This window comes from Prionailurus bengalensis, chromosome B4 (genome assembly GCF_016509475.1).
Source record: "Prionailurus bengalensis isolate Pbe53 chromosome B4, Fcat_Pben_1.1_paternal_pri, whole genome shotgun sequence".
In the NCBI taxonomy this organism is placed as follows: Eukaryota; Metazoa; Chordata; class Mammalia; order Carnivora; family Felidae; genus Prionailurus; species Prionailurus bengalensis.
Window position 1 is genome coordinate 42090909 of NC_057358.1, and position 9048 is coordinate 42099956.

Sequence of the window (9048 nt, forward strand, 5' to 3'; positions counted from 1 at the left end):
AAGTCAAACGCTCAACCGACCGAGCGACCCGGGTGCCCCTAAAAAGTTATTTTTATTGAGATATAATTGACATATAATTTTGTGTAAATTTAAGGTGTACAGTGTGTCAATTTGATACATTTATATATTGCAATATGATTACCACCATAACATTAGGTAACACCTCTATCACATCACATAATTTACTTTTTGTGTGGGAGCAATAAAGATCTAGTCTTTTAGCAACTTTGAAGTTTATAACACAGCATTATTGTCTATAGCCATTATGCTGTGCATGAATTCTCCAGGACTTATTTATCTACTGGTTACAAGTTTGTACCCTTAAACTACATCTTCCCAATTCTCCCAACCCCCAGCCTCTGGTATGCAACATGTACTCTCCATTTATAGGAATTTGATTTTTTTGACTCTACATATAAGTGATATAATACAGTATTTGCCTTTCTCTCTGACTTATTTCATTTGGCATAATGCTCACTTGCCATGTAGTTTCACTTGTTTACTTTTGTTTTTGTTGCTTGTGCTTTTAATATATGTCATATCTATAAAAAAATCATTCATCACTAAGACCAATGTCAAGGAACTTCTTTCCTATTTTTTCTTCTAGGAGTTTCACTCTATCAATCTTATGTCAACATTTTTAATTCATTTTGAGTTAATTTCTGTGAATGACGGAAGGCAGAGATCCACATTCATGTTTCTGCATGTAGTTATCCAGTATTTCCAACACAGTTTGTGGAAGGGACAATCCTTTCCCCACTGAGTGTTCTTGGCTCTCTTGTCAAATATTAGTTGACAATATATGTAGAAATATATATCTGGGCCCTATACTCTATTCCATTGGCCTGTGTGTGTATTTTTTATAACAGTACCATACTGCTTAATTTACTATTGCATTGTAATATAGTTTAAAATCAGCAAATGTGATGTGTGTGGCTTTGTTCTTCTTTTTCATAATTGCTTTGTCTATTTCAGGTCTTTTGTGATTTTATATGAATCTTAGGATTGTTTTTTCTATTTCTGTGAAAAATGCCATTGGCATTTTGATAGAGATTTTGTTTAACATAAAGATGACTTTGAGTAGTACGAACATTCTAACAATATTAATTCTTCCAATCCATGAACATAGGATATATTTTCACTTGTTTATGCCTTCTTCAGTTTCTTTCACCAAGTAGAGATCTTTTAAATTCTTGGTTAAATTTATTCCTAAGTATTTTATCATTTTTGATGTTATAAATAAGATCAATTTCTTTATTTGTTTTTCAGGAAATTCATTGTTAGTGTCTAGAAACTACTAATTTTTGCATGTTAATTTTGGATACATAACTTTACTGAACTCATTGATTAGATTGGTTGAGTCTTTAGGATTTACTATATAAAAATCATGTCATCTACAAATAGAGAGAAATTTATTTTTTCCTTTAAGATTTGGATATCTTTTATTTCTTTTTCTTGCTTTATTGCTTTAGCTAGGACTTTCAGCACTATGTTGAATAGGAGTGGAGACAGTAGGCCCTGGTGTCTTGTTCCTGATCATAGAGAAAAGGCTTTTTAGCTGTGGGCTTGACAGATATGGCTTTTATTATGTTGAGATATGTTCCTTCTATGCCTGATTTGTTAAGTATTTTTACCATGAATGGGTGTTAAACTTTGTCAAATGCTTTTTCTGCATTTATTAAGATGATCACATGAATCTTTTCTTTCATTCTATTAATGTGATGCTTCATATTGACTGGTTTGGGGGTGTTGACCACCCTTGCATCCCAGGGATAAATCCCACTTGTTTATGGCAAATGATCTTTTTAATGTGCTGCTGAATTTGGTTTGCTAGTATTTTATTGAGAATTTTGCATCTATAATAATCAGAGATATCGGCCTGTAGTTTTCTTTTCTAGTAATGTCTTTTTTTATTTTTGATATCCAGAAGTCCTGCAGGGTTTCAGCCAGCACCACTATTTGGGGTCTTATAAAGTGTTTAGTTCATTAATGTGGGATCTTGCACCACATTGCTTCGGACCAAGGGTTCATTTTATGGCAAAGGAGATTTGGCAGGCGTTATGTGACTGTTGGATCCAAGGGTCCTATCACCTATCCACTGACAGAGTGATGGAAATGCCTGTTGAAGGTGTAGCTGAAAAACTGCTTGGAGATGATACCCTGCAAGGATGGGGCCCACCATCCACAGTACAATGTATGTTCTCAAAATAAGTTACCATTATGTGGTTACCCATGATATGGCCAACAGGTAAGAATACATGGATCCAAGAATAAGTGGAAATAGGAGTGGCTATGCTTACCTTCATTCCCAATGGTCCACTTGAGGTATTTGGGATTTCTATCTTCTTCTTTTTTAAAAAAAATTTTTTTTAACGTTTTAATTTTTTTATTTGTTTTTGAGACAGAGAGAGACAGAGCGTGAACAGGGAAGGGGCAGAGAGAGAGGGAGACACAGAATCTGACACAGGCTCCAGGCTCTGAGCAGTCAGCACAGAGCCCGACGCGGGGCTCGAACTCACAGACCGTGAGATCATGACCTGAGCCGAAGTCAGAGGCCCAACCGACCAAGCCACCCAGGCGCCCCTGGGATTTCTATCTTCTAAGTCTAGGCTTTGTGGATTTAGAAGCTCTGGTTCCCAGAAGGAAAAATGATTCCACCAGGGATCACATAAGTGCCACATTAAACTTTAAGCCATGGCTCCTTTCCAGTCACATCAGAATATCCATGACAAATTATAAATAAGCAAGAAAACAATAACCTCATTATTGGGGTAAATGACCCTAATCATCAGGAAGAGGAAAACTGTCACACAACAGGTGCAGACAAGAATATACTTGGCACATATATTTGGATACCTCTTGGCACTTCCTTGCCCCATTTTGATAATAAATATACTAGTGCATGAGTCACAGCCTGAGAAGTATATGGTGGCCAGAGTTTTAGATCACTCAGGGTAAGGGTCTGGATCATCCCACCAGCTAAGCTACCTAGACCAGCAGAGTTGCTAATAAAGGATGAAGGAAATCTAGAATGTGGTATAGGAGGGAGGTGATGATTTGTGGACTCAAGACCCAACTGCAGTGGTGGGGACCTGTAGCTTGTCTTAGCTAACCTTCCTCTTGCAAAATACCCCAGAAAAAGAAGCGTACAAGAATCCAGCAGGAATAAACTCCCATAATTTAATGTAAAAATGCATACTTAATGCATAAAGCAAATGAACTGGAGAGATACAAAGGGGCTTCTCTGGTGTAACCCCCTTTCTGACTAAGGCATTCATTTTCGAGCTGCTGTAAGTGTTGGTGGCTGTCCCCTCCTTGGGGACAGTCCTCATCTATCCAGTGACTCTTCAGTGCATGGGTCTCTGTTTCTATTTGGAAAAAATATTAAGGGCCATTCCATCTCCCTGCGGTATCAACTGAGGTTGTCTGTTGAGTGAAGAAGATTGGGTTGTGGATTGAAACTTCGTAAAGGAGAATTAGTCTTGACAGTTTTGGGGATTAGTTACCTACTGGTTTGAATATATCTCTCCAAAATCCATGTCCATTCAGAACTTCAGAATGTGACTTTATTTAGAAATAGCATCTTAGGGTTGGCCCTAATCCAATGACTGGTACCCTTATAAGAAAAGGGACATTTAGACACAAACACAGGGAAGAACACTGTGTGAAGACCAGACACACAGAGACTGCCATGTGATGGAGGAGGCTGAGATTGGAGTGATGCATTTACAAACAGAAGAATGCCCCAAATTGACAACAAGCACCAGAAACTAGGCAAGGGAGAATCCTTCCCTAATGCCTCCAGAGAGAGCGTGGACTTCGCTATGGCAGACTTAGGAAACATGGTAGGAATGTAAAAATGTTCTTTCAAAAAGTGCTTCAACGGAACTGTAAGAGTTCTTATACCAGGTGAGGCTACATGCCTAAATTGATGGATTTCTCCAGGTACTTTTGGAAGAGGGGCACCCAGGACATCCCAGGAACAGGGTGAAGGATGAGGGTGGGTTTTCTGGTGATAATTGGACAACTTAAGCTCTTTCTTTACTGTCCAGACAATAGGGAAAATCTGCCTCGTATTCACACGAAGACAGTGTTCCCTTCTTTTTGTCCCACAGGGCAGGAGAGCTATTCTAAGATGATCTCTGGTGCACACATTTTAGACAAGATTGGATGTGCCCTGAGGAAGACTGGACCTTTCAGGAAAGGATCAGGAGTCCCTTCCTGGGAAAGTTTTCCCTTCCTTGGGTTGACTTAGAACAGAAAACTTGGGAAAACAAACCAGTTGCCATGCACGTGGGTCTTGTTTGCTCTGGGAATATTCTCATCCTAAACAAGAGCACTCCAAGCCTTCTCTCTCCCTGCTCTGATGTGGGTGGGCTCCATTCCTGGAAAGGGGGGTTGGATATAGTGCTTCTGAACCTATGCGTGTGGCAATTTGTGAAGCTTCCTGACATTCCTTAGCATTCTCTCCTACAACTTCTCAAGGTAGTATTGGATAGGGTTGGGCTGTCTGAAAGCCAAAGGCTGGGCCAGTACCTGCCAGGATCTCACAATCTCCCATTGTGCCTGTGCTGTGACTTCACCATCCTGAAAACCCACCAGGTGACAGTAGGGGCAGGATTTCCCCCATGTCCTTTCCCATCCTGAGAATATGTTTTTTTCAGAGTCCAATTTAGGCTCAAATCCTGGCCCTGGGATCTTCTTTGTGACAGGTATCCTCAGTTTCATCTTTGGACCCTGCATCTTCCTTTTTCTCATTTTCCTGGTGATTCGGCCGTGCAGAAAGAAAATAAAATGCAAAGGTAGGCTCAAAAAGGGGATGAGGAAAAGGAGAGCTTGTGGGCTGTGGATGAGAAGGGGCCGTTGTGATGTGGATACTGAAGCTGCCTTTTGTCCTTATTGCATTTTCTGGAAAATGTGATACGTGGACTGCTCTGGACTTTAAACCTCAATGACCTTGGACTAGAAGGACCAAAGAAATATGGTATCCCATGACAGCAGTGAGTTCAGCACCAGGAATAGGGACACAGGTTAGGACTCTTCCGGGGTATGTCCATAAAGCATGAACAAGGAAGGGGCTCTGATGAGCTGAGAGCAGCCCCAGAGACTTCAAAGGTGGCTCTATAAAAAGGTGTTTTAGCATGTGAGTTTCTGACTCGGAACCTTTGTATCAATCTTGCCCACTTGTGAATAGTATCCACACGGGGCTGCATGTGAAATCGTTGATAATGACCATGGAACTAGGGAGGAGAAACAGCTGGAATTGGGTGGATGTCTCTGCCCTCCCTAGCACGTTCTGGCCATAAACCACTATCTAGGGTGATTCACAGCATCCGTGGTGCAGCATCTACACATACAACTCCTGCAACCCTCCTCAGAACCATACCTTTCTCCATACTCTCAGGCTCTCAGCAGCTCTCTCTGCTCCCCAGTGAACACGGAGTCTTCTCTCTGGAAAGAAACCATTTCAAGCCCGAGGTTCTGTTATGAATCTTTATTTACTTTTCATATATGCAGATTTATCCTCTCACGTCTGTTCTGGGAAGGTTTCTCGCCTGGCAGATAATTCTGTGGCCAAGCTGCTACTGTGCGCCAAAGAGTATGAAGACAGAGTTAGATTTGGGAACGTTATAGGCAAGGCAGGCCAGTCTGCTTTGGGGACTGGGGTGGGGGTAGGAAGGCCTGTGTGGAAGATGGACTGAAGGGGGAATAGAGTTTTGGGAGATGGCAACCTCAGTCCTCTGAGAGGGGAAGTCTGGTTTCCTGGGGACCATTCTCTCAGGAACTGAATGACTACTTCTCAGCCTGGTTTAAACTGTTTTTCTCCTGACACCTCATGACTTTAGAGAGTAAGAAAGAGACAGTTCTCCATGTGCATAGCTGCTCTGATGGTTTCAGCTATATGTTAACATATAGGTATTTCCCAAACCAAGATATCTGGTTTGACAAAACATTGTAAAACTCCAGGGTGGGAGGCAACTGAGAGATCATTTTACTGAAATATATTGGGATTTGGCGAACCTTTTGGTATTTTAGGGGGCGAACGCTGCCGATTTTTTTTTTATAATTTTTTTTTTAATGTTTATTTATTTTTGAGACAGATAGAGATGGAGCATGAACGGGGGAGGGTCAGAGAGAGAGGGAGACACAGAATCCGAAGTAGGCTTCAGGTTCCGAGCTGTCAGCACAGAGCCCGACGTGGGGCTTGAACTCACGGATGGCGAGATCATGACTTGAGCCGAAGTCGGACGCTCAACCGACTGAGCCACCCAGGCGCCCCATAAGCTGATATATCCACCAATTATCCAGAATGCCTTCAATTATAGCCTCAGGGATTATTGGTACTTAAAGGGATCAGAGGAATTGTATAATCAACCACTACTACATAGATAAAATAACTGAAAGTAGATAGGATGTGACTTTCTCAAGGTCACGCAAGAGGTCACTGTTAGATCCAGAATGATCCTATCCTGATTCCTGGGGGTAGGTCCGCTCTACTTATGTGCTCCACCAGAGGCCCTAGCCTGCTCTTAGAGGACAAGAGACAGGTGATCCGGAATACAATTACATAAATGAAGGATTTCCCATCCCTGAAATTCTTGCCAAGACTTCTTTATGTGGGACAGATGAGATAGACCTGCTCAGGGCCACCTTCATGGGAATGTGACCTGTGCAACTGCCCACGTCCCACACTAAGAAGGACCTCACACTTGGCTTGTTGCCCTCCTGTTGCCATCTTGAGCTTTTTGATGGTCTTTGAACAAGAGGCTCTGATTTTGTTTTGCACTAGGCCTCGCAAATTCTGTAATCCTGAGAATTAGTAGTAAAATAGTCCCTTACCGACAAGGAAAAGAATATCTCTTAATCAGAGAGAGAGTTAGCTTCCCAAGTCATTTCAGTTATTTCTTAGCATCTTTAGGGAGGATGGGAATGGGTTGGATCTGGTGATAGGGACTTTCCTGCAGTTGTGGCCATGCATGTACTTTTTGATGCTGTGGTCATGTTTTTCCAGTCACAGCAATCACATAGATTAGTAAAAGATTGGGGGGGGGGGCGGAATTCAAAATGTGACAAAGTGAGAAATATAGATAAAATGGCCAAACATTAATGTTAGACTACTTTTTGATATTCTATGGCTGCTAATAATATATTAAGATTACTCTCATAAGTATGGGTTTCCATGGGGTCAGGTTTTGGGTGAAGGGCAAGAATTACTCCATATTTCTTTAAGACCTATGGCAGGACTGGTTTCATAATTTTCAGGGCCCAATGAAAAATGAAGTGGGATTCCTTGTTCAACAATTATTAATGTGTTTATTTAAATGTTTTTAATCTTTTTTTTATTTTTGAGAGACAGAGAGACAGAGCACAAGCAGGGGGGACCAGAGAGAGGGGGAGACACAGAATCCGAAGCAGTCTCCAGGCTCCAAGCTGTAAGCACAGAGCCTGATGTGGGCCTCCAACTCACGAACAGTGAGATCATGACCTGAGCCAAAGTCAGACGCCCAAATGACTGAGCCACCCAAGCGACCCTGTTCTTATTTATTTTTGAGAGGGAGTGAATGGAGGAGAGGGGCATAGAGAGTAGGGACAGAGGATCCGAAGCAGGCTCTACGCTGACAGCAGTGAGTTTGAGCTGCGGGGCTCAAACTCACGATTGTTGAGATCATGACCTGAGCTGAAGTTGGGTGCTCAACCGACTGAGCCACCCAGGTGCCCCTCAAAAATACTAAGACTTTGAAGATGGTGACAACAGGATGTGAGACCAAGCACAGGGCCTTCTAGAGCATGGAGTCCTACACAACCTCATGAGCTACATGTCCATGGAGCTGGATCCACACTATTCAGAGTTGGAAGGCCCAACAGATCATCTGCTACCACAGCCTTCTTGAAGGTGGTGGGGTTCCTTGGGAGGAGAACAACAGGGGAAGCGGAAGCAGCTATACCCATTTAAGGACTTTCAGAAAAGATTGGGATTATCCTTGTGGACACTGGGGGAGTCAGGATCTGGTGTCTAGGTGACTTCATGGGATATATGGTAATAGAGTTATACCTTCCTGTTACCAGATTCCCTTGATGTGGCCCAATCTAATTGAGAAAGTAGGATGCTCACCATTCCTTCTCCAATTTCGTGTCTCTGCTGTTTGTATTGACTGTGAAGCAGCTCTTCAGAGGTCTTTAGTCTCTATTACAGATCTTTCCTAGACAACGGTGTGAAATCAACAGTTTGTATGGATAATTTCCCTAATGGGTTTTATATTATGCAGAAATTATCTCAATCTGGGTCCCTCAGGGTGCTGTTTTCCTCTTGTCCATGGTTCTGATGCCTCTCGAAGGCTCTGATTAGTCTCTGAGTTGTAATTATAACAGGGCCCTGAATTTGCTATTGCAGGTTGGTTTTCACGGTCTTCAGAGAAAGAAGGTCTGGAAGAGGAGAAACTCTTGAATGAAGAAGAGCTTGTATGTGAGAATGTTGAGATTGGAGTCAATGGGGTGTCACTTGAAGAACAAATATGCCTGTATTGAAACTCCTATTACATTTTGGTCCAGGCTAGACGTTCAGAAAATATCACTGCCTACATCAGGATAGGACAGTGCTAACTTGTGGTCTATCTTTACATAAAATGTCCAATAATAAATACTTGGGTCCTTCCAGACCAGTTCTGTGTTATCAAGAAATCTTTGTGAACATCTAGAGACTCTGACACAAACCGCTTTTTATGGAATTCATACCCTAGCTGCTTTAATCCAAGTATACATTTTCTTTTCCTGAGTGAAATCCTAGGTGATTGATCTGTGGTCACACTGAAAGAGACGTTGAATCCAGCTCCGGAGCTGAGGTTTCTTTCCTCAAGATGACATCACAGTAAGAACATTTGAAGATTCCAGAAATGTTCTATCCTAACTATGTCATCTTTTCTTACATAATTTCAGCCCCTCCCCTCCACCCTATAGACTCTGGAATTTCAACTCACTTGGGGTAGATGTGGGTATGTCCGAAATTTCTTAGTAAACATAAATAAATCTAAAAATTTCGCGGAGGCATAA

At 41.9% G+C, this 9048-nt stretch overlaps 1 long non-coding RNA gene across 1 annotated transcript; it reads left to right on the top strand.

Annotated features, from left to right (window-relative positions):
- The first annotated feature begins 4588 nt into the window (after positions 1-4588).
- Positions 4589-8660, top strand: LOC122472404. The gene is made up of 2 exons (XR_006294423.1): positions 4589-4802; positions 8393-8660. It is a non-coding gene; the product is annotated as an uncharacterized LOC122472404 (long non-coding RNA).
- The last annotated feature ends 388 nt before the right edge of the window (positions 8661-9048 follow it).